The sequence below is a fragment of the Channa argus genome, chromosome 2, assembly GCF_033026475.1.
Source record: "Channa argus isolate prfri chromosome 2, Channa argus male v1.0, whole genome shotgun sequence".
In the NCBI taxonomy this organism is placed as follows: domain Eukaryota; kingdom Metazoa; phylum Chordata; class Actinopteri; order Anabantiformes; family Channidae; genus Channa; species Channa argus.
Window position 1 is genome coordinate 9886036 of NC_090198.1, and position 26949 is coordinate 9912984.

The following is a 26949-nucleotide window of genomic DNA, read 5'->3' on the forward strand; positions in this document are numbered from 1 at the left end:
GCTTTATGGCAGATTATGCCCCTTTTCCAGAGGAGAACACAAATTCAGTCTGATGGTGGTTTGATAATATTTTACAGCTTTTAATTCTGAATCTCATTAGGTCATATAGCTATAATGCTACATGATCGAAGCAGGGCAGGGGAGATGGAGGATGGTGTTGGATGATCTTTCATGAGATTTGACAGGGCTGGAAGTCTTTGTGTGTAGATGTGCATGTGTTTTGTCTTTCTTTTCGGCTTGTCTGTTTCTCTCCTCTTCTGTCCATTTGTTTTTGTTATCTTTACACCCCTGCCTGAGTCCATCTGGTACCTTTGCTCCCCCTTTAGAATGTGGGGCTGTGGAATTCCCTGGCCTAATTAATGAGGAGACACTCACAGACGGCCCAAGGCTCACATGTCTGTCTCTGTGCACCACCTTGCCTCAGGAGGCCTTTTATTGAAAAGGGAAATAAATTTGATTAACTGGACAGAATGCACCAGCCAACAGCGTGACATATCACATATTGCAGTTTTTGACCAATGCACAGTTTTACAAGGTGCTTTTAAAGTTGCTGATACTCACCACTATGTGACTGTAGCAAATAATTTGAAATTGAAAAATTTCCATTTGCACCAGAGAAAAGGTTTGTGTGTTTTGCCCAATAATCCATAAAAATGTTACACATAAGTTAGTTTAATGCATGATTCCATCAGCAAATACCGTGTAACAAACGCGCAACATATCCAGTGAGTTCAACTATGGTGACAGCCATCATACTGACATCATGAGCCACACTGTGAAGTTGCATGAACTCATGTCTCCTTAGGTTTTCTCCAGGTTTCCATCAATACACCAAAAACAAATCTAACACACCTATTCTGTAGATGTAAATTTGAATGTGCATCTTTGTAGGTTTGTCTAGTGATGGACTGGAGACTTCTTCATTGTGTTTTCCTTGGGGAGAGGGTGCAGTCAACCCTCCATTCTGGGTTGAATAAGTGGCTATAAAAGATGGATGGGTAGGTAAGAAATTATAAATCAATCAATCAATTTATTTCATATTTATTTTGATGTACAACTCTGAGTGACAAAAAAGCAGGCTGAGCCTCGCCACCCAGAGAGCCACATTGGGATCCAAAAATCGGAGCAATGATTTGAAATGTTTCCATTGCACTCTCCCTTCGCATATACTAAACAAATCCTGGATCGTTCACAAAACATGAGGAGAAGAGTCGCAAAAGAGAGACAGAAATCTCTCTTGCACTATGTCTGGATGGGTGCAAATGGGTAAGAAATCATACATTTGAAAATATTTGCCTTTTAGTTGTCTTCTTTTGAGTTGTGACATTATTAGTCAGATGGGACATCAGTCATGCAGTTTGTTAATGACACGTCCAGCCTATGAATCTTTCAGTTCCTCTCCCCAGTCTCAACAAGACATGCTGGGGCTGTTCCTGTTCAGAATCTGCTGGAGAAAGGCTGCGCCGGAGCCTGGGCACATTTGCCAGCACCGATACTTTGATCTCAGCTTGTGGAACAGATAGCTGAGAGGCTGGGCCTGGATCTGACTAGGCTGGTGTCTGGATGCTACACTGCGAAGTGCACAAACACATGCACAGTGGCGCAAATCCCAAAGCCTCTACTCCCTATTCCTCTTCTAGGACCCTAGAATATGACCAAAAACTTTTTGCTTAGTGCTGCGATTATGATAATTTTTAAATATATGCAGAAAGCTAAATGTTTTCCTTTTTCATGCTTAAAAATACAAAGAAATACCATGTTGTTAAAGTAATTAAAAAACTGCAGCAGTCAATATTTTCTTGTTTTTATAATTAACTGCACAGCCCTACTTCCTATCTATTTTGCTCCTAGGGAACCAAAATTCAGGAACAGCCTGCTCCATTCACACTCCCTGGGCAGCTCCACTGACATACTTTTCCTGCTAATGGGGCCACCTGGAGGTCTGTTCAGGGCCTCGTTCGGACAGTGTCAGAGGGGAATGCAGACAGAGCATGCGGTGTTGGGGGTGTGTGGTGGTGCTGGGCATCTGTGACTGGCACCAGCATAAGAGTTCTTTCATTTCCCCCTGTTCTGCTGAGTGCCAGAGGCACACACACAGAGTCGGGCACGAGTACAGGCCAAGGCACCAACACATGTCAGGAAATACTGTCTTTGTGATCTGAGTGAGCGGGGCCCAACACATAATGCTCCCCTGACAATTGGACAGTGCTTTGAAAGCTGCAGAGAGTGCAAGGAGAAAGGCGTCAATTAGAAATGTCGGAGGAAAAGACAATTTATTTAAAAAATAATTTCATTTTCAAATACTATCTAATCTCTTATTGTAGCTTAATTATATTTTACCCTTAAGTATACTGTAAGACACAATTATCAGTTATATACCAGAATTTATTACAAAACTACACCATCATACAATACCATATGGTATAAGATGTTACTGTATTGAATACTGCCTCAAAATGACAAAACATAATACAAATAATTTGATGTGACACAATATTGTAAAATACAGAACACTATAGTATGATGCAGCACCAACCGAAAAAACTACATTCAATTTGTGAAAGAGCTGGAACACCGTGTAAAAAAACTGAACAGAATGTAATAATCTGCAAATTACTTAAAATCTATATTTTATTTAAGATGGTAAAACTTTTCAAATGAACTGAAACTGAAAAATCTGATTCTTAATTTTATGAAACATATATAAAATTGATGGCAGCAAGACATTTCAAAACTACACAGGGGAAAAAAATAATATGTGAGGGAACCTGTCAAAACTAGTTAAAGAGAATAAAGAGAAAAAAAACAATATTCAGCAGTTCAACAGTTCATTGTTGTATTTTCAAATACATGGTAAAGTCCTACCATGCAAAGAAACAACCTTGATCCAAACACCCTGCCACCTTCTTCTCAAGTGGTCTCTCAGAGATGATGCAACATGCCCTTGTCCAAACTTTGAGAAGCGTTTGCTGGCATCAAGTTCAAAATGAGCCTATATTTAAAAAAACAAACAAACAAAAATCAAACTCAACATTTCAACATTTGAGATAACTTTCAATCAAATATAGTTTGAAGTGAAGTTGTAGTTGTTGTATAAGTTAGGTTGTAATATAAGTGCAACACAACATGAAACTACATTACACTGTCCTTATCTGTAAATGTATAATCTGACATAATTGTAGAACATTCTAAAATTAAACCAAAACCAGTAGATCACCCCGTCTTTAATTAAATAACACGCTCCAAACTGTACAACTCATCAACAATATAAACATCTTTAACCTTCTTATCTCACTCCCACATTGACAATAGAGCCTTGTAATTATTACCTCTAACACTCCACACAGCTGCACTTGTATAGCAATGAGTCATTTAACTGCCGTATGAATAAATGCTAACAACGTAACGTTTTTATGCCTAGGTATTCTACTGGAGGATAAAGGCCACATTCAAAGCACAAGATTCAACAGTGTGTTTCAACCTTTGTAATTACACACACACACCCTATATAATAATTGGATTTTAATTTGTGTATTTAAAGCAACAATTATGAAAACAAGACTCACAGTAGAAACTTGTTGGACAACAGTGATAAAAAAAAAGGGCATTCAGTTAACAAAGGCTGGGAGTGGCCGCTACCTGGGGTGTAATTTCCTTAACCAGCACTCTCAGCAGTGAAAGAGAGGCATTTGGGAGATGAAACACTGCACAAATAAAACACTGGACCCTGCCCTGAGGCAGGCGTGCAAATTAATAAGTGCACCTTGCTCATTACACCAGATAGTTATCAACCTTTCAATGCAAACCCATAATTTTCTGGGCCTCTTAAATTCACAAGTTTCCTCATGTTATTTAGCTACTCCATTCTGTGCATTTTAAACGCAACCACACTACTCTCTCCTTCTAAATATGTCCCCTGTAAGCCAAGTATTGCTTATTGCATCAATGTATGTAGAATAAATTATATATCACTGTTGTTTTGTGTTTGCAACAGAAATAAATGAATGAAAAATAAATAAATAAAAAACAGACTTCTACAAGGTTTTACTTGATCATTTGTGACACAACTGATCACAACCACGTGCAAAAGTAATGTGGACAACTGATCAAACATGTGTGTGATACTCCGCTCACAAACCGTAGGAACTGTGAACTTTATAATGTTTACATTCATAAGCACATACAAATAACAATATCATTCATGCTGTATCTTCACAGCAATAACCTGCTTTAAATATCTCATCGCTGAGCCATAATTCTTGTCGACAGACTACTAAACACAAACAGAGCCATACACAGTTCACCTAACACTCCATCACTGGGAGCAGAAACCTGACTCTCCATTCAGAACAAAGTGGAAAAACACAGGCTGAGTTAAGAGGGAATCAAAAGGAGAACGATTTAGAAATTCAAGGGGATCAAATGGTAGCTTTATTAGGACCTGAAGCCGCAGGGCTGGGTGGAATGAAAGCCTGTTCTGTGCTAGTCCTAACTGGCCAGGTCAGAGGAGACACTCAGTGAGAGAGAGAGCACTCAGGCCTGGAGGAGCCTTCACACCATCAACCAAAGCCTTATGGGTCATCCCAGCCTCTTGCCTTAGCATATCACTGCTCTAATGGCTTTCTCAACAGGTACAGTGAATAGTGGGGCAGCCAGGTAACCTAATGCTGATGGGATGAGTCAGCCTCTGTGCGGGCAGGGCGGTCATCTTTTTGTGATCATGGTGTTAACACGGCCGCTTATGAGATGGCAAGCTTTTAAGTGAATGGGCTAAATGAAAGGAGAAGGGATTGCTCTGAGCAGCCAATGCAGGTGATGACAATTCAGGTCAAAGATTATCTTGTGTCTTGCAGGGGTGTGTGGAACAAATCCAATTTTTACAGCAGGGACAAAAAGTAAAGCAGGCCAAAAAGGATATCATTCATAATTACAAGGCTTAGCCAAAGTAAATGCTCCCCCACAGAGAACTGCAACAATGGCCTTAATTACATTTTTTCCTCCAACCCCACCTCAAAGTAAAAACATGGATGACAAATTTGGCATTGGGATTCCCGCTCATGGCTACTCTCTGTGCCAATTTCACTTTTTGCTTGTTGCCAAGACAAATCATATTAACATGTTACTAAAGAATGCTAAAACCTTTTGGCTACACACCAGCTTACCGGTGCCAGTAAACTTCATTAAAGCGAAAAATGCTTTTAGGAAACCTTTCCTCAGCGGCAATTATAAATAAGTTCCTTCATGGAGCCCCCGTCATGGGTGGGCTAGCAGCCCAGGGGCCACTGGCGTGCAGACAAGTGATCAGTAGCCCGAAAAGAAAGCAAGCCCGGGGAGCCAGCTCAAGTAACTGCTTTGTTACTGAATAAATGTCGCTAGCAACAAAGTTTACAAAGGGGCATTTGTCAACATGTTTATGCAGTAAAGGTCTATAACTATAGTGACTAGAGCCAAAAAAAGTGTCTGAGCCCATCAAGGAGAGGAAAGTAGCCTGTTCTGACGCAACACCAAACAACCTTGATGGGTAATAGTGCCAAAAGAGCACAAAAGACTCGATCCAGTGTGAATGTGTAAGGTGAGATGACTTCTACAATACAGGAGACGCTTACATATTCCTGCCAAAGGCCTCTGTGTCTGCCTGCCATCACTGCTGTTAAAAAGAACAAAATCCTCCCTGAGTTGCTTTCTCTAATTAAATCCAACTCAAAAACAGTGAATGTGCAATTCATTAGACCTGTTTTACAAATCTGGAAACGCTAACAGTTTTTAGTCTCCTTTTAGGCCCCAGAGGTATGTGCAGGCACATTGTAACATATTCATTTAGTCTTAAAAAGACGTAGTATTACCTCATTTATCTGCTCGTATGCATTTAAAACCTGGACCTGCATGTTGCATCCTGTCTGTTAACAAACAATGCATTGAGAAGAACATTTTCCAAGCAAAAAAAAAAAAAAGAAACAAAAACACAAATAAAATTACTGAACGTTTTCTGATTGCAGTGGAACTACAGTAGTTAAAATACTCTTCGAAACGTCTGAGATCAATTTTCTGTTTTTCTGTTGGCCTCAATCTGCCCTAACATGATATGCTATTTAGCAGAAAATTAGTCATAATTATTAGACATTTGGGAGTGTGGTGAATGTGGTGTTGTGAAGACGTCAACAAGATCAAGTCTTGTGTGTCAACATGTTTCCACGTTTCACAAATTGTTCAGCATGGCGTTTCGTTTAATTTTCAAACGAGCAGCAGAAAAAGAAGTGGGGGTTTAGTTCTATTCAAACTGGTGTCTCCATATCCTCATTAGGTAAGGAGAGCTACTGAGAGTTGAGACCTACTGACAACCTGTTAGAACCTTTTCATCTGCAGCTGGCCTCACGAGACTTGCTAGAGTCAGGACTATGAATGAAGGAGCTGTTTGAAGAGGCCAGCCAAAGGCAGTCTGCTGTCCTCTCGGCACTCCATCACTCAGTGACCTCCTCCACGGGACATGCCAAACCAATCAACAGAGAGGCCTTAAAAAAACCCTACCTGTCCCAGGCGATCCCTGGTCAGTTAGTGCAACCCTCCCTGATAGGCAGTGTCGGGGCAACAGGAGGAAGGCCTTCATTTGAGAGAGGCCATTAATCTTTCTTTCTTTCTCCTTCTGACACCTGAATCAGTCCCACTCAGCACCCAGCCACTTCACAAGAGCTTCCTCTCTGAGCTCGATAAGATCTGATCAGAGCCGTACAGGGCGCCGCCTGCAGAGAACCAACACCACCATGCTACCTCCAAACACATGTATGAACACACACCGTGTAAAAAAAAAACATACCATACAGTATATACTCATTCAAACATGCACTTTTTCTCAGCTTGCTAACAGGAAACCATCTGGGACTGACACTGACAGCGAGCTGATCCCTTCCTCTTATCTCTCCCACACTCACGCTCACACAAACACATCTCTGCCTGACAATTTCTCTCATTGTAGTCAGACGCCAAACGGAAGGGAGTTGAGGGGTTTTAGAGATGACTTCCGACACTCGCTGCAAACGAGGCCCCTTAAAGATGCTCTTGAGGATGGGGTTTTTGCCTAAATGCACGTTTGTTTGAACACACACAGGTACACTCACACCCAGATGTTATTGCTGTGTTACTGACACTAAAATGATGTTTCTCACGGAAACCCCTGATACTGATGCTTCCTCGTGAACTGGGTGGATGATGTGGTGACAGTAAGTTCAGAGGATGCCAATGATGCACAGTGATACGACAGCTTACAGCTGTGATACCTGTTTAGACAAACCCTCTGACAACAACATGTGTCACTAAGCAAGGCTTTAGCACAGCAGATTCCCTCATAACAAGATGCGGATTTGTTTGCCTTAGAAGTATGGAGACGAGTTTCGAAGCTTCTCATATGACAGTTAGCACTAAGCCACAATGTTTACACAGCCCATTGGGGCTATTTCACTTTCCAGCTCCAAAATAGCAGTCATCTCTCAAATCTTCTTGTGATGAGAAAAAGTCTCATCGGTGGGGATAAGAGGAGAAAGGGACAAGACAAGCTTGGGGATTAGTGGCCTTAAACTCCTGCACAGCACACTCCACCGTCTGGTAGTGCGCATTGAGCCGTCTTGACAGGAGGGGGCCGTATGGCATTTGAGGAGGTTAGACGGGGTCACGGAGCCTTGCTCAGCAGGGATTAGGAGGCGTGTGGCCCCCTTCGCTTTTAATCAAACCCTTCCAATCAGTTCAGATTACAATGGGATAAGCAGCATTGTGTGGTTAATACTCGTCTCTTGACGGGTCTCACAAAGTCTCACCTCTGTGCAACTACAGCAGGTCTGCATTAAACCAAGAGAATGTGAATCATTTTCACAATTGCTTTTTAAAAAGTCTAATCATATTGTTACATAGGATTTCTATGATTTTTGTAAAACCTTTTTTGTCTTACATAACTTTTTTCCTAGGGCTTACAGAGCATGTCTCCAGTCCTTCTACACCCTTGCTGTTTTTACACTAGTGTACCTCGGGGCAAATGCTCTGCCCTTCAATGCTGCCCTTGTGTTGCGTGTTTGATTGAATCTGAAGCAGCTTCATAGGCCAGTTAGCCATAACTAGTCTTATTTGCTGTTCATAAACAACAAAGATCTTCTTGTCAGCTAGGACAAAATCTCTACAGCTTTTATTGGTAAAGAAAAGTAACTCGGTTATTGTCTTAGACGTGTGAAGCTGCTGGTTTGATTCACGTGCATCTCTTTAGATCCACATACGGCAGATCACAAAGGCGTTTTGTCACAGCTGACTGTTTTACCAGTTGTTTCAACTTTGCAGAGCTTTTCTGAAGAGTTAGGTAAACAGTGTTAACAAGGTAAAGGTTTTCATGGTCTGACTGAACAAAAGCCACAGACGAGGAATTTTACCCGCACTACCATCCAGCATGATCAGTATCCTTAATCTGAGAGTCAGGCTGCATAGCTTCTGATTTCTCTGTTGGAGAGAAGAGCAGTGCATGGAACTTCAAAGGGGCAAGGAGACGCACATGGCTGCTAATTTTTCAGACTGGGCATATGTGGCGGAGAGCTTGGATTTGAGGCTCTCCTCTCACTTCAAAGCCAGGCGCCTTAAAAGGTCTGGCTGTGTTTTGACGTGGATCTGCAGAGGTGAATGAGAATCAAGCACCCGCTGCAGACCCTTCAGAAGTCAAGCTCACTCTGTTTAACCCCCCCCCCCCCATTCTGCCTCTGCACACGCTCTCTCCTCCCCGTCTTGACAAAGAGAAGAAGAAAAACAAGAAAATTCAATAATGCCTTTGAGAGGCAGGATTACCTGAGGAGACGCCTGCGCTGCTATGCCGCGAGTGAAATCTCATGTGCCCTCCTCTCCTTCTGCTCTCACCACATTCCCTCCCTCCTTTCGCTCCTCTCTCCCTTCTACTCCCCAGCTTGGCTAAAGACAGCCCTCAAAAAGCACATCAAAACTCTCCTTTGATGCCATGGCAGGCAATTAACCCCTCGAGTCCAAAATTACAGATTGCTGGGGATGTGACACATTTTGGATGGGTGGGGTGGCAAGTGTGCACGTGCCTGCTCAGGAGGGTTGTGGGATTGGGATGGCTGGGCGTATTGTTTGTTTGTTGTAAAGCAGGCTACTTCTTTAATGAAGCGATGCCGTGGCAGACTTGATACAACCCATTTCTGTCAGTTTGAAAAGTAAAGTAGGGTAAACCTCTAGAGAAAGGGCTGGCCTCACCGGAGGAAGTGTTTGCACTCGATTATTTGTACTCCTGCTCACTTCTGATGAACAATGCTGCAATAGAGCGGGAACAAAGGAGCCAGGCTCTTTGCGAATTTTAATTAAGTTGTGGGCGCAGCCAAACAATGATGAGGTCTATCCCAATTTCAACTGTGTTTTTGTGTCACTTGCTCCTCTTGTGCTGTCTTGCACAAAAAATAATTAGCCCGAGCAGAAGCAGGAGTGTTGGATGGAGACAGCAGATAAAGCTCTGTGTTCCCCTGACTGATGTTTGTAATGAAGTACATTATACGTCACTGGGTATTAATCACAGATTGAATGCCATGTGCAAACAATTTATGAAATGACTCTATTCTGCTGGAGGCTTGTTGGTCGCAGGACAGCTACGTAACAAGGCTTGCCAAGTAATGCAATGGCACTGTGGTGGAGGTTGGCGGGAACTACACGAAGACACAAAAACGGCCAAGTGAGAGTCCAGTCATCAGGTTTGCCGTGACTTGTGACCCCTGGCAACAGTGTCTGTCTGTCTTGTAAAACGTTATGGCTGTAGCTGTCCACAGCGCTGACATTAAACACATCAAAACAAGTGACACCTTCATTGCATGGCATTCAGCCCAAGCAGTCTGTGCACCCCAGATAAAACAAAGCACAGGCCAAATAACACTGGTGCAGCTGAAATCAATGACCGATGAAGATGTGTACACACACAGCTTTCTTTTTTACTTGGACATGTTATTATTCATGCCAGCGAGGACCTATCACAGTTTTTTCTCATGAGAAATTGTGGCTTGTACCCATGGGTCTTTAACCTGCTAGCTTGAGAATTAGTGACGCTGTCAGTCACAGCAGTGGGTGTCCTCAACTCTATTGCACACACGGGGCCTTGGGTCTCTCTGTGCACTGCCAGGCACTCGCTCGCACGATAACCTAAGTTCAAGCAAACACGCAACACTATGATCTAGACAATTAGCACATATCACAGCGGTTGGGTACACAGCGTCAATCTGCAGTTTTTCTCTGTTGACGACCAGGGAGACACTTTTCCTCCCTCGCTGCCTCTTTATCCTGCCAGATACAGGGAAAGGCTTCTGATCTCCTCAAGACATTGTTTTATTGTAGGATTTCGCGCCGCCCTCCCCTGGCAGACAGTGAGATTACACAGTGATTATAAGCAACTCAATATTGTATGACAGCCTCTTCCACGTGAGGGACTTACAATCATGTTTCATTACTTCAGCTTGAATGAAGCCTCATTTCAAGCATAGAGGAGCTTAAGATTTATGTGAAATTAATAACATAACAGATGTCTTTAGAATATCGGAGCTCTGGCATAATAAGGGAAATCAATTTTTTTAAAAGCACATAAATAAATATAAACTGCAGACGTGCATGAAGCCGGGCTTTGAGAGGTAGCACTTAGGAGTTCAAGAGTTTTCACTTACATCATGTACTGTAAGGTATCACGGGAGGTGTCGAGTGACAGATTCGTATCAAATGGCCTTAACACTACCTCTTGGCTTTAATTCTAGCAAGCCATAGCAAGTATTCTGTTAGAGGATGTAATCACCCAGGGATCTTGTTGAAACATGCTATGCATCAGAGCTTTCCTTTTTTAATTTTTATGAGTTGCCATTACTTCTCATCTATTCTTCTGTAACAAAATGCATCTGTGTTTCAAAAATGTCTCACGCACTTTGTTGAAGCTCAGGGAGCCCTACACAAGATAGCCCGAGGCCAGAACTGCTGTACTCCCTTTTCTTTTTGTATGCCGTCTCTCTGCATAGACTAAATATGGGGACAAGAGCTTCACAGCTGACTGTCTTGCATGGTGTTGCCTTCCCCAGGTACTCCACCAGCGGAGCTCAAACACCGGCTGTAGGGAGACAGAATTTCTCTGCGTCAAAGACGGGAAAAAGATAAATCATTCAGGTTGGGCTTTTGTTCCAATATGCCACGGAGCTGCGATCACAATCCCTTTATCCACTCTCTTTGTTTCTCAGACCAAAGCATCTGGATATGACAGTGAATCTGACTTCCTCTGCAGGTTGTTTATGCAGCTCAATCACTATAATTCTTCAAATTTAAAATGACATTGCTGACAGACTCGTTTTTAGAAAAGCGGAGCTCTGAGATCTTTCCGGGCAAAGATTGGCCACTTGACAGTTAAAAAAAAAAGGATATACACACATACTGTACCATGTGTACTTCAAAATACTTATAGCTATATACTCTAGACAAACTACCTGCTACTTCAAACTCCACAAAAAAATCCAACAGAGTCAGAGAACAATGGGTGCAAGATCTAAGATGAAGTGTGTTAAACCGAAAAACTGACAATGATCACAGTTATATCTGAAGCTATTTGAGCTCTGTAATTAATAATTAATTTAATCACATTTATTCTGCTCCACTAAGTCACTTCAACCACAAATTCAACTTTATGTCATCCACACTGAAGAGGCCCTGTATTTATTCATACTCTCAGTCCGTGATGTGAGCCCTGTGTACCTCTTTGTCATGGGAAGCTGCAGAACTCCCGTCTATGCCAGCCTTCCATGCAGCCTGGTTAAGTCGTTTAAAGGAATACAATGCAAACAGAAAAAACAATAAAGGAAAATCAGAGTTATTAAATTGGATATTGCGGTAATGCATAATCTAACTTCATCTCAACGAATCCGATGGAAAGTCTTTGTTTAGCCAGAGAGAGCTGAGGCACTCTAATAATTGAAAAACCAATTCAAATTTATATGAGCCGGGTCTATGCAAAAGTGGGCGGATGGAAGAATGAGGTGTAGGGGTGCATTAATCTTTATAACATTATTATTTTTTCTTCATTTCTAGAATAACAATTGTCTGCTGTATAATAGGATCAAAGTGAGTTTGCTAATAATGTCTGAAGAAGAAGAGGCTTACAGTATGTCAGTCAAACACTTTCTAATGGTGTCTAATTCAGTCTGAACTCAGCAACCCTTTGCTCTGCTTTACACATCAATGGGCACACTGGCCTCCAGCTCCTACCGTGAACACAGTTGGGCAGAATAAAACAACGCATTGTGCTAAACTGTCTTTAATCATGAGCTCGGCTAATGTTCACTGCGTCTGTTTTATAATTACATCCTGACAACAACGAGTACAACTCTTCACATTCATCATACATTATTGCTACATCGCACCATCAGGCCATGGAAGTTGTAAAAAAAACCTTTTCAAAGAGCCAAGAGAAGCCATTTTTCTTTGATTGACATCCAGATACTTCAGATCGAGGAGGTAAGGTTGGAGTTTTGAGGGCAGGTGGTGGGGGACATGAAAGTCTAGCAGTGTGACATAGTGTTAACTCACTAATAAATAGGGAAGAGGTGTGTGTGTGACAGCAGGTCCAGAAGAGGGAATGTACTTCTGCTTCTGGCCCCTGGGGTGATGCGTGGACAGACATCGAATGCAGAAGCTCTGGATACTTGCCAGCACTAACTGTACTTCTGCCACCCCTCCCTGCTGAGAGAACATCCATCTCCTCTCTGAGCCTGACACTCCGTTTATTCCCACATTCATTTGTCATGTCCTCGATCAGCTGGTTGAATAGAAATGCTGTGACCATGATGGATGGTGATTGTAATTAAGACCAAACTTGAGATGCAGTTTTCCCCTTTTCCACCATCCCTGTTCATCTAATAAGAGGATACCCCCCTCCCAATTTTTTGCTGCTGGTGGCGATGGCCTTCACCGTCACTGTCAGTCAGCTGTAGGTCAACTGACAGCGGAAAAAGAGAGAGACAGAGAGAGGTAGGATGCGGAGCAGGGGGGCAGCTAAAGTAACTCTGGACCCAGGATGCTTTTGTTTGTTTGTTTGCAGTGTTTAAAAAAAAGAGTGCATGGCATTGAGAATTCCATCTGAAGGAACTCCCCTCAGAGATTAGTTATTCAAAGGCATGCAAATGACATTGCCATGTGCTGGTTTACAAGGGGGCTGTGTTCATTTTGGATCTGCCTAATTGCTTCATTTCTAAAATAACTTCTCTGTTGTTTACCAGTAAAATACCGATAAAGGCTGTGTACAGCAGAGCCTTAGCACATTTGATGAATATATTTTTTTGCATTGTTTGTGCACAAGTTGGTCTCCAGTTCAGCAACAATCCGTAGGCTGCTTTTTAAAAGAATGATGGGATCGAGGTCATTTTGACAGCAATGTTGCAATATACAAAACAGTGGAAATGCATAAATTACTAATGACATAATTAAATTAGTTGAGAAACATCTTTAGCTTTTAAAAATTGTGTTGATTATTTTACTTATAGAACCACTGTGATAACAACATCTTAAAATGTATACACTCTATGCTGCCTCTGTGGACTAACATTTTGTTTCACTTAGTGCTTAGTAAAATTGTTATTTACACATTAAACATGTTAATATGTGTCAAGATGTTTAAAAAGATTTGGGTTAAAAATCGGACAGCTAAGTACAAAAAGGCAACAACTGAATAATATCCACATTCCCAAAGCCAAGTTAGGATAAAATCAAATAAAAAATCTATCCACACTCTGTGGCATTATGCATGACATTACACTGAGAGTGCGAAAATGGGCATAATCCAGGGGAGGAAGTCCAGCAACACTTGTGGCCAGAGGAGTTAATCATCTTGGTTTGGTGCAGAAAGGCCAGATTGTATTACAAGGCAGCATCATATCTATGGAGGCAAGCCATGCGTGACATGCCTGCACTTCTTTAAACATGCAATTCCAGCAGGAGCCTCAGCATTTTCAAATCATTGAAAAGAATCAATTACTGTAAATGCAACAGGGGCAGTCAAGCATGTAACACTTGACATATCTTCACAGTTCAGTTTGGGAGCTTGAAGCAGCATTTAGACTATCTTTTGTTGGACTCTGTACGATAACAATCACTATTCTACACTAATACCCATAATTTATGGCACATACAGCCCCCAAGAATGATGGATACATTTGTAATGCATCCAATATTCCTCGACAAAGAGAGTCTGATTTCAAATATCAGATAACAAATGAAAATGTTTTTGCTGACAATAAATCAAACCAGGTTAAATTTCCTAATAAAAGAAAATTTTATAAACAGAAAACTGAAAGTTACAAGTAGTATCACAAATTTCTATGGTCAATAATTGGATTTAAACCTTCCTACACATTGTGAAAGGTAGTAGCTATTTTCATTTTGATCTTTGAATGAGACATTGCAACGTGTCTTCAAACCTAAGCCCCTAGAGAGAAGTAATGTAAAATCAGTGCTTTGCTGCCCTCGTCTAAACCTTTCAAAATAACCCCAATATTGCCTAAATATTCCTATTATGTACATCACATAACCTGCTTTACTTCCAATCAGCCCAGAAGACTTACTTCAGCTTTAGATCAGCAGTAACATGACTAATCCCATGTTAAAGAGAATGACACAAAATAAAATGAAAAAAAAACAAAAAAAAAACATCATCCTATGATCAAGGCCTAAATCTGTTTTCCATGTCCATCCTGAGTGGACAAGCAGTGTTATTTATTGTGAAACAAGGTGGGGACAAGGATCAGAGCTCCTCTTTTGGCTCCATGTGAAGACTGAACCACTGTTTTGGGATCATATCCCAGTGTATACAAGCTGTAAATCCACACTGGTATGGTCTAGTCCCTTTGTTAACACTTGTTTATTGGTCCTTCTCTTGATCAGACACACTCACAAATATTGATCGCTACAAATTTCTGACATTGTCGCCATTGCCAGAACAGCAACCTTGGAAAAAATATGGGGTAATGCCGAAGAGGATTGCCTGTCAAGCTCTGTTTGTGTCGTGGAATGACAACCCCCCCCCCCTCTTCAGTGACCATGCATGCTTATTCTGGTTGTTCCTGTTTGAGGGGCATTGCTTGATCATTCATTATTAGCTCACATCTGTCAAACAAACAATGAATAGACTACTCAAAATTGATGACTTTATAGAAGTGCATATGAGCAAAAAACCTTTCATTTAGTGCCCTACTCTCCATGTAAGCGGTGACAGCCATGATGGATATGACACTGTACACCAGATTTATCTTGGAAATGGAATAATTATGCACTTAATGCATGACTGGTGGTCTGCATTTATACTGATAGCTAACAGGGCAGGCAGCAGGATAAGCAGAGGGGGTTGGACAGTAAAATCCCTGAGGCCATATAGCCTTGGGCCCCATTGGAAATCTTTAACTACTGAAAAAATACATCTTCTTTGGTCAAGGTTAAGATACAAGTCCACATATGCCAAGTGACACTCTGACAGTGTCACCGCCACAGGGATGGTCAGCTCATTACAAGGTGACCTTAGAACAGCTAATGGTGACTAATACCCCTCTAGAAGAAAGTTAAGGGTCGTAACACGCCACACCACTTACAGGCGAACCATACAGAGGCATCAGCAAACATCGATCAATACGCCGCAATATCAATTCCTCCATCCTTCTTTGTTCCTCTCCACAAGATCAGACATGGAGACACATAATGTAGAAATAATGTAGATTTCAATCCAATCTCTTCTGAAGGCAGAACATAAACACCTGGCATGTAAATGCTCACTGTTTCAAGAGAACGACTTTCCATTACAAGTTCTCACTTTGGCTGTTCTGCTCAGGGAACTGAACAAACAGCTTTACATGCAGCACTGCCTTTATAATTGAAAGTGCATCTCCCAGACATCAAAATGATCTGAATGTGGCAGTGGAGGCCTTTCTCTTCATTTTACTTCAGCCTAACTTCAGACAGGCTTTCTCTTCTTATACCTTGGGGAGAGGATGGAATCCCTCAGTAATGGAGCTGAGTGTTTTGTGTAACACTAGACACATAATCCTTCCTTCTTATTTTACAGGTATCCGTCATTCAAATGTCAATCCTGCTGGCAGATTTCACACGCCACTGGCACCACTGCACCTCTGCACCTCTGCCTGTTTACTTCCTGATTGCATAAATACTCTGAGTGACACAGTGGGCTGCATCCAATTCTGCACCCGCTCAGACATTGCAGGCAAGTACATGCACAAGTCATAGGGGGGAAGGAAAAAAAGCAAAATTAACTTATAAGGACAGAAAGCTTAAGAACAGGGTGAGGCTGTGGTCTGTACGACTAACTCAACTTCTTTCTTTCTCTCCCTCTCTTTATATATATACACACTCACACACACACTTTGTACATATATGTTACTCTACGCCTCATAGACAAATACTCTTTGATTGCTCTACTTGTAGTTGTTAGTATTGTATTTTTAAATAATATATTTCCAAAAGGTTTCGTATGATTACATTGTTCTGCCAAGGCCTTTTTAAAGCCACAAATCCACCTTGGCGCTAAGCTATGTATAACAAATGTTAGAATTCCAAATTTCAGGTAAAGGATGACGAACACCAGCTGAATGGGAATGGGAGCTCAAATCCAGGCAGGGATCCTATTCATTTCTGTTCCTGTGGTTTTAGAAATGTTTGGTGGTAGTGCTGTGCCTTTGATCAGCTGATGGAGACAATGCAGCTCTCCTCAGCCTCGTGGCACGAGGTTTACCTGCTGCTAAGTCAGGTATCACAGCCTGGGACCGTGCACCTTAAAGAGGCTTTAACCCTCTGCTGGATGAGGCTGACAAGATTCATGTGGGCTGGGTGTGGATTTGAGTCCCTGCTGTTCCACAGCGTCTTTCATGTCAGGCTGTTTATGAGAATATGGAGATGGGTTTTGCGTGCTTGCGGGTGTTCCTTAAAGCAGCGATACGACCTCAGGCTGGGCTTGATCCCTGACGAGTCAGAATCTACCTCTCGATGAATCTCTTGTAGCACACTTAATACCCATAAGAACATGGTGTACGAGGCCCCTCATCTTGGTAACAGAAAGGAATTTGAGAGCAGATTAATATTATGAACAGTAATATTCCCCCGGTGGCATATGCATGCGCCAGGGATTACAGGGCTCTGGGGTGATTACCAGCGGGGAAAGAGGGGTTACAAGTCCAAAAACTTTTCATCTTCACCCAGGGCACAAGAGAACACACATAGAAATACATAACAATAGAGCTTATGTTGTGTGTGCGTCCACTTAAACCTATGCTTTGTGACGTTCACAGTGATCCACTGTGCTGCATGTTTTTTTCAGATCGGTACTGAGTCATGTTGTTTGGATCACATTTTCCTCCAATATACAGTTTGATATATCAGCGTGTGTGTCTTTTGATACGGTGCAAAACTAGTTACAAAATAAGAAAGACACTCAGATTTATCAATATACAGGAATGCACCTCTAAATTATATTAATTCAAAATAAGCTAATTGTAAAGAGTTAAATGTAGAAGTACAAAAGTCGTGTTAATACCACATTAATATAATTAGAGGAGACGCTGTTTTTTGTGGAGGGAGGTTTTGTTCCCTCTGGAGTAATCTACAGTTTACCCTCACATTTTAGCTATTATTTAAGATGGAAACCCAAGGTCTCTAGTCCTGAAAGCAGACTCATACTTTAATAAGCATACCAGAAGGAGTGCATGAGCTCACTGAGCCTAGGCTGAATTCCATCACCAGGCCTCTCATTGACCACATAAAGTAACCACAACACATCAAATCTTTACAACTGCTTGGGTTCTCTCGCTGATGTGTGAGAACACTATTAGCTTAGAGAATTAAGAAAGGAAGCATACAAGGTGAAGGGTAGCAGTGCTAATCTCCCAAAGGACAGCATGAGAGATCCCTCAGGGCTCTGTGTCCGGCCCTCTGTAGATATCAGTTTTCAGTGAGGCGTGAGGACCTGCAAAGCTTAAGGCCCTGGTCACGCTAAGCCTCATTATTCCCCTTGCCACCGGGCTGACGCCAGGCCACGCGTGCAAAGCAAGCCAAGGAAATCTCCTTCAGGGCTTGTCTTATGATAGAACACTCAGCAATTTCCTCAGGTCTATTTGCATGAGGATAACACACAGTCCACGTTGGCCATGTGCAACCAATGAGTCATCCTAATGAAGGCCAGGCTGTGCAGGCAAAGAGGAAAGAAAGACAGGGCTGAAACGGGCCTCTCATGTCTGAAATTATCTAGAGGAAAGAGGTCACGCCATTCGGCTGCTAGGTAGTGGTGTGAAAGAAAGGAAACAACACTGTTTCCATTTAGAGATAAGTTAGAATCACAGAGTGCCAGAGATTGCACATGTTTCAGAGGGTAAACAGTAGGATATTTCCCGTCCTTAGACTCCAGTATTGACTTTGTAGATTCCACAAGGTCTCTAGGATTGAGCAGAGGAAGGAAGGCAAGGGGCACGGGAGTACGCCACCACGCAGAGTCAGAGTTTGTCAGCAGCATGTGAGCCTGGAGTTCAAAGAGCAATCTGATAGAAAAGCTGTCTTGGCAGCGGTTTCCTCCTGTGTGTTTGCCAGTAGACTGCTTCTGTTCGACTGCACCCAGTAGTCATCAATTAGAAAACTGAAGGGTGCCTTCTACACACAAGCACAGCCACTGTGTGGATGTGAGTTCAGCTGACAGCAATGGTGAAGCGATTTCAGACAGGACCACTAAACAGCGATGTTCCTCGATAGGGGCTTTTACCACTCGACAGTCTTTTTTTTGTCTGAGCTTCTCTGCTGATATAAGATAATAGTCTATGCTATGTTAAAGAATTACAGTTACAATTACTTTATTATTTAAAAAGAGTACATCACTAAAAGTTATTATACCTGTAAAAACTCAACATATTTTCAAGGGAGATAAGGAAACTTGAAATAGATTTTCATGTAACATATTATTTTTCTTACCAACTTTTGAGATTTTGATCTCATAAGTCTCATCATTTTTAATAGCACATTTTTTTTTGCCCACAAAAAAAAAAAAAGTTTTGGAAAAATAGAAAACTAGCGAAGGCCACCCAGCACCAAACAGCAGAGGGACAAAGTCAGCAGCTAGCTGGAGAGTAGTGGAACATGAAGCAGCCAAAGGGTCTAATTTTCCCTCAGCAACTGATGGAAACCAAACCAGAACCAAACAGAAATCTAGTACTGGACATTTAGGGTCATTCTGCAAGTGACTCCAAATAAATATCCTTCAGCATTTGCAGAAGAATAAAGAAGAAATGATTTGTGAAGAGTTGTATCAGTGAAAGGTGGTCAATTGTCTGTGTCTTGCTCCTAGCTTGTTTCTTCTGCCCCTAAGTGGACAAAATATTTATTGCAAATCCAAGGACCTCATTATTGGTGACATTTAAACTAGTTATTGTTGTTTCATGTAAGGGAAAAAAAAGAAGACCCATTACGTAAATATCATTTAAAGTCTTTTATGGGCAAATATCCAGATTCATAATGCTTGAAATTTATCACTACTAGGACAAAGCATGAGATGAATTACTTTGCATATGGCAGGTGCCTGGAGGGTGACCTGAGACAATTCACCTTTTCAAGCTGAAGAAATCCATTTTCCTCTCTCAGACGGTGTCTTAATCACCATGTCTTACATTGTTTTTTTTTGCTGCTGCCCAGTACAATTTTTAATAACATCAAATAAAACATAATAACGTGTCTTTTGTTAAACACCCAACAAACAACAGCTTTTAACATTCACTAAAACACAGGAAAGACCATCGTTGCTGTTGTGTGTTGCCTTAATGACAAATCTGGGATTAGATTTGCTAATGGAAACTGTGGGTAGCAGTAAAAAGACTGATATAAGAGCAAGAGCATGGTTGCTCTAGAAATCAATACCTCATTGCATTTGCATGACTTTGATCATGTACAGCAGGACCAGGAGATTAAGTAATACAGATTCTGGCTGACAGGGCGATCATTAACAACAGTTTGCAATCTGCCTGTGCATTCACTCGTCCTGTCTAACATCTTGGGAAAGACAAGTGTTCTACATAAGTGAATTTAGGAGGGCACATGTAAGACAGTGGCTATAACAGGCTGAGCAATGTGCTAGGTGAACGGTGTCTATGTAAATCACACCAGTATAGTAACAGGTGTAGGTAGGAATTTCTTGGAAATTCCTGGAATTTTTCCTGGAAATTTTTGCTGTGGATGCCTGGTATATACTGACAGTGACCATGTCAGGGGGCAACCTGTCTCTACAGCCATATGGGTCTCAGCATCCCCCTGGTTCACCCTCTTCCCTTTAATCCAGTCAAGGGATATTCTGCTTAAGTTCTTTAACACGCTGATTCCAGCACACAAAGTGCAAATCCATATGCCAGCGATATTCAAATTGCATGACATATGACTTTTCTGGTGCCTGGTCTGCCCCATACCCCCTTTTGCTTAGTTACAACACTCACACACAACCACATGAAATGCTAATACAGAATAAATCAGGTCTCAATATGTTGTGGAAATTACAGTCCCTGATACATTACAAAGACCTAAAATATAATATAATGGATTATGCTTTGATATCAGCTCGAACTTACTATTGTGTGTTAGGGAAAAAAAACACCTGCCCTCTATCCGAGTAGGATCAGCAGATTAATCTTGGTAAGACGTAACACACACAGATGGTCAGACAGGAAAAATTAGAAAAATATGCAATGTGAATACATTTGTCCTGTGTAATATTGGATATGATTCATCTATCACCGAGATAATGGCTTGATGCATTGGTGTACTTAGCAAAGAGACAAAGTTAATTTCTTTATAGGCCAAATATGCCTACCAATATCCCCAGTAATAAAAATGATTCTTCAGGGAATATTATATAAATTAAATGTAAGCCATCTATCTGGTGTGCATAGTAACAGCAGCAGGGCTACCTTGTGCATTGATTCATTTCTAGTCCCATTTCAGTGCTTCACACATTACATGCATTCATGTTGCTGCCTGCCATGTGTAGTATATAACTTTTTATAGCAAAGACACTCCTATGAAAACAGAGATGACTTGTCTGTTTCTACTTCTTAAAAGAATTCCCTTTAAAGAAAAACAGCTTGTTGATTGAGTATCACCCCTCAGATGGATGACTTTTTTGATTATGAGAATGAAGAAAGAAAGGTGATATAGTCATTTACAGCAGCACGATCACTGCTCCCCAAAGGCCAGTGGGCCTCTGCTTCCTGAGAAAGGTCTTTTTCAATATCCTGTAAACATGAATGGTAGCATGCGTGCTAACAGGTACTTAAAACACTGGGGACCTAAGGGGTGTAGACACAGCCCGACAACAAGGATCACAGATCATAGGTAGTGGCAATGGGAGGAAGCACAGCATCCGTGTGCAGAACACTGGCTCATACACCAACGCACCTCCGCTTCTACGTCACACAACAAGGCTGTTTTTATCACAGTCTAGGCGCTAGACATGTACTTTAAAAAAAAACATTACTGTTGCTGGGACTGTGAAAACAGTACAGGATACACAACATACTGAAATCCATGGAAGGACTGTAGTATAGAAAAGAGGAGAGTCACACTAAGAATATTTGTCTTAAACACTTGCTTTCTGCATGGCTCAGGCCAGGAACTGACTTTTAAAGGCAGACTGATCAATTGTTTTTGTAAATAACCCAAATCAATCCTTACATATATCTTTTATATTTTGGGGCAGTAAAATTGACTTTGAGTGATGTTAACAGAGGTCTAGTTTACATGTAGTTAGTCTGGTGTGTTTCTCAGAAGCCAGTGTGGTAATTTCACAAGAAAGAAAAACTGTGATTCAACTCTCTTACTAACAAAGTTTCCTGGGGTCAAACAGAAAAAGGAAAAACTTGATTGAATCACGCTCCCTCACCTTCAGAAGTGACATTGAGTTTGTTATTGGCAGGGAATAGGAAATTCACTTTTGTCTGGAATTTGTGATGCTGGGCCCAAACCGTAATAATGAATGACCTATTGAGCTTTGAATGCATTACTATTTTCCTCCAGGAAGCAGGGTCAGAAAGGTGACAGCGGGGATTTGCTTGAGCCACTTCAAATATGACTGAAGTTTGAATATGGGGGAGGAAAAACAAAATGAAAATGATTAAGTCCATCTGTTGAAATTTGCTGCTTTACGTAGGCATGCTTGAAGATACACATCAAATCAAATAAAAATTCAATCTGTTAGTCTGTTTGGGTGCTCTAATCACATTAAAGCTTCTTACCTGGGTGTGTTACACTTTCTCTGAATGAAGACCCCCTGAGCTGAGTGTGTAACGTCTTCTCAGTACAGAAAAAGATGAATATGAAACTGTGCTGGTCTGACAAGTGAGGACGCTGCATTGCACTGAATAATGTCAAAAGTAGGCCATTTTAAAGCCGACGGAGCCAGGGAGGATGTTTCCAGGCCTGGCCTTCTTCACTTATAATGAGTGAGAGGAAATGATGGTGAATCTGATTTCCCAAAGGCTCTCTGTTGTTTCTGAATCACTATTCTCATTTTCTTTTAATGGACGATTACTTATGTTCTGATTGTTGTTTCAGTCCTAATTACACTCCGAGGAGAAAAGAAATAACATTAGCATAAAAAACTGGCGTGAATGTATAAACTATGGCTGGGCTGGGACTCTCATATTACGAGCTAAAAAGTGTTCAGATGAAAAAACAGTAAAGTAATGATTATCATGAAGTTCTCAGTTAGTTCATATTTGATGGCAGTAGACAGACCAAAGCTTTCGAAGCTTTCGAAGCTGACATGTGCAAACAACATAATAGCTAATCTGTGGCACTGGTCTCAGAAGTGATAGAGCACCTGACAGACGGGAGCTTTTCAACACTCCTTTCACTCAATTGCATCATGCGGTATTTGATTTTCATCCAACAATCTGGGTAGCAGTGTTCCTGACTTATCAACGCTATCCATTTACTGTGACGGCCCAATCAGATCCCCGCTGAAAAATTCATCCCCATGTGTCAGCCTGCGTACAACAGCATCCAAAAATACCTCTTTGAATATTTCACAATTACTAAAAGCAATCCAAGGTAAACATTCATATTTTATCTGCCTGTCCACGTACCTCAAGATATCTCTGAAAGTAATTTGTCTTTGATGTGAGAAAGGCATCAATATTTGAATTTTTTTAAAAAAAAAACCCCACACACACACACACACACACACACTCACAAACAGGCCGATACTGTCTCCATCAGGAAACACAGGATTAACAAACAGGCTGTTTAGTTGGCCTGTGATAAGTAAAGCTCACATTATATCAGAGGATCCTGAGACTATGGGTGTAAAAGCTGAGGATATACCAGCACAGAGAACTTATTTTAAAATGTCTTAGATAAATGAAAAGTGAGAACACAGGATACAGGACATAGGAATAAAAAAAAAATAAAAAAAAAACTATCAAAGAAATAAACAAGGCTTAAACAGAGACAGCTGGTGAGAGGAATAAGAAAGCAAATTATTCCGCTGAAAGAGAGTACAAACTGCAAAGTGCTGCTGCAGGGTCAGCCCTCCCCTCTGTTGCTTATTTCCATCTGCTGTTTCCAGCCTCTGCCACATAGTGGTGCCGACTCCGCTGTCTTGGAGTGAGGCAGGGCCAGCCCCGTGTCCTATAAACACACACAAATCATTTACATGCTGTACTCATCAAAGGCAACTCTTCCTCATCTCCATCGAGATTTGCTGTTGATCTGAGCTTCCAATATTGCATCTCAGAGTGTAGCGGCTAACCTTTGCAACTGCCAAGAATGTGATTAATTTTTTAAATACAGCTGTTGACCTATTATTGAGATGAAGAGGAGCCACAGGAGACACTCATCTCCTCTCCTCTGTATAATGGAATGCATTATTGCATCAGTGTTTACAAGACATGCTAAAAGAGAAACAGAATGAGGGAGAAAACATTAAATAAAGCAATTGGACTAATGTTGCTCTGGGCCTTGTGCATACACAAGATGTCAATCAAAAGTCGCAATTCTTTGATTCATTGCAGTTTGCACTGGCAGTTGCATCTGAGAGAAAAGTGACACAGTGTGGAGCAATAATTACCCTGCAGTGTTAAAGTCCTCCAGTGTCTTGGTGCAATCATAAATAAAATATGTTCGAGATAATGGATTTATGTTCAATAATTCATCATCAGAATGTTTCAAACCATGTGATATAATATGTGTCACAGTGTTCTGTAACACAGTGCTTAGCCAAATTAAGTTATCTTGAAACAGATTTATTGACAGAGCTGCTGCTGCATTCATTTACTCAGCAACCATTGCCTAATTACTCCTGCAAAGCACATAAAACAAACAATGACTACGGTCTGATTCTAAACCACTCAGTGTCACTATTACTGTAACTACACACCCAGGCAAGCCATGCATTGCAGCTTGGACAGAACCACACTGAGCACTCTGAGCCAGTCCGATCTGGAGTGGGACTGCGAGATTTGTCATTCATGACATTGGTGCTAGCCAGCCGCACAGGCAGTTTGTTTTGATGACCCATCAGAGAATCTGTCTCAGTCCCTGCAAGAGTCTAGTGAGGGAAGAGGGTGACACCCAGGGCTGCAGTCTGTTCAGCTGGACCGGGGTCAATCAGCGGGCCCAATGACCCAGAGCCAGCTGGAGGGCTATGATACGATTGGCCTTCGTGTCCAGACTGTCCCATTCCCAGGCGCAAGAGGAGGCCATGCTGGCACGCTGAGGGAAGCCACTCATACTCATAATTAATTACGAGAGTGTACGGTGTAGGACCAGAGAAAACACATGTTGAAATCCTCAGTCAGACTAAAAAGAAACTGTTGATGTTGTGATTTATATGTTGCAGTGTAAATGCTGAAATACAAATCAACTCTACTATTGCAATGCAATAAATAAAGCCATGACTGTGTTTACGAATACAAATGGAAGAGATACATTTGCAATCAACAACAGCAAGACACATTTTTTTCTAAAACGGCAAAAGCATTTCATCAAAAAACATGCGCACATAATAAGATGTTTCACTGGAGAAGTTTAAACATACAACAGAGGCGAAACAAGGGAAAACAATTTACATGCAAATCAAACCTTATCATCTCAATCTCTATGCCACTTTCGCCTGCAAAATTGCATTCATATGCACAAAGACATTCAATTACTGTAGCTGTGGTTCAAGTTTTCACATCTCAGCATTTTCTATTTGGAGAGGCAGACCCATGTACATTTAATAGGTAGCCATTCTGCTCCCTAGCTCTGCAAGAGATCACTGTGAGTGTGTGTCAGTTAGAGGAGATGGCAGCATGTATCAGTGCATGAAATAAAGCTTCTGCTCCAAAGTGACAGGCCATGGATATTGTTGGCAAATGGATGTTAAATTCACTCTGCAACCACCAACAGCAGCCCCGGCAATGAAAAATTAACTGTACTCTGGCTAAAGGGAAGGGAAATTGCTTTGCTAGATATACCACAAAATCCTGTTTGTGAGCTATCCATCTGTCAGATCTCTTTGCAACAAAAGTCCTTCAGCTCTCTCTATTAAACTCTCATATGTGGTTCAGAGTAATCCAGTATGAGAGCGGAAACAAAGAGATGTCAAAGAGAGTTAGGGTAAATCCTACATCCATGCCCTAGACTATGAGCCAGTAAAGGAGACTGGCTCCAAGGGCCTCAGAGAAGACACAGATGCTATGCTTAGATCAGCCACCGGAGGGCAGTGATGCTGCCGGGTGCGCAAAGGCAGCTCTGTTCATTTTGTGGGATTTGTCCCAGCAGCTCTGAGTCAGTGCTCGGTGACCTGAATTTGAGTGCGTGATCTGTAACATGGCTTCATGCAGCACATGACAATTAGCCCACTGCAACGTAACATACACCCATCAGGCATAATTTTATGACAACCTCTGCAATTTCAACCAGCCTATTTCAAATAAATGCGGTAGCCAAAACATTAGAACCCCTTCTCCTTATAATGTACTCCACTACCCACTTTGACCTTTAAAATTAACACATGGTAGAAATATAACTTTTCTGACAGTTTCAACCTAAAAACTCAGAAAATATAACTTTGGAAAAGTAGAATTTATGGCAGTCACTGTACTGGATTGCATTCAAATGTACAGGTGGTCATATTGTTATGCCTGATCGGCGAACAGCATCTGCAGTCACATGAGATAAGGTAAAACTATATTAAATGGGAGTTGAATTTGGGTTAGCTGATGAACAAAGGTGACAGTAGATTACAGAAATATTCCTAGAATGAGTTTTCATGATTTTTCACATCCTGCCACCAGGTGTCAACATAGGACTTAAAATAAGCAGCTTGGCGGCGCTGTGGTTGTGGCTACACCCTGACATGGACTGCGTCACATATTTTAAGTGCGTATGTCTAAAAGTCAGGTAAAAATGATTAATTGTTCGCTTTGGACAGTCCTGAAGCTCAGCTGATGCAGCATGTAAAACGTGCAGCCACAGTGCACGTAAAATAACCTAAATCTGCAACTCTCACCTGTTAGTCATGTACTTTAGTTCAGTCATATCCAAACAGCGGGATGCAAATGACCCAATAAAGACCAAAACGTTTCTAGCTATATTTTCATTATTGTTTTTTTGAATTAATTAACTTAAATGTGCGCAAAAACATACCTTTTATTACCAATCTGCAAAACATCAGTTAGAACTGGAGGACAGGCCGGAATCTTTGGACAGAGAGCTTTTAATAAAACATACCTAGAACATCAAAAGACCAACAAAGACCAGAGTTCATTCCTAAAATTTAATGACACGGGGCAAAAGTACAAATATCTAATGAGGTCATTAACTCTAAATTCCGGTAAAGGGTCATCGACCACCGTTGTTTACCCTCCATCAGTACCAATCAGTATCAGTCAGATG

At 41.4% G+C, this 26949-nt stretch overlaps 1 long non-coding RNA gene across 2 annotated transcripts; it reads right to left on the reverse strand.

Moving 5' to 3' along the window:
• Positions 1–2370: 2370 nt before the first annotated feature.
• On the reverse strand, positions 2371–26937 carry LOC137112853 (uncharacterized). 2 transcript variants are annotated; one of them, XR_010912349.1, is made up of 3 exons: positions 26701–26937; positions 23573–23697; positions 2371–2992 (listed from the first exon to the last, which is right to left on the reverse strand). It is a non-coding gene; the product is annotated as an uncharacterized lncRNA (long non-coding RNA). The 2 variants fall into 2 exon arrangements; XR_010912348.1 differs by having other exon boundaries at positions 23569–23697; positions 26701–26936.
• Positions 26938–26949: the final 12 nt, after the last annotated feature.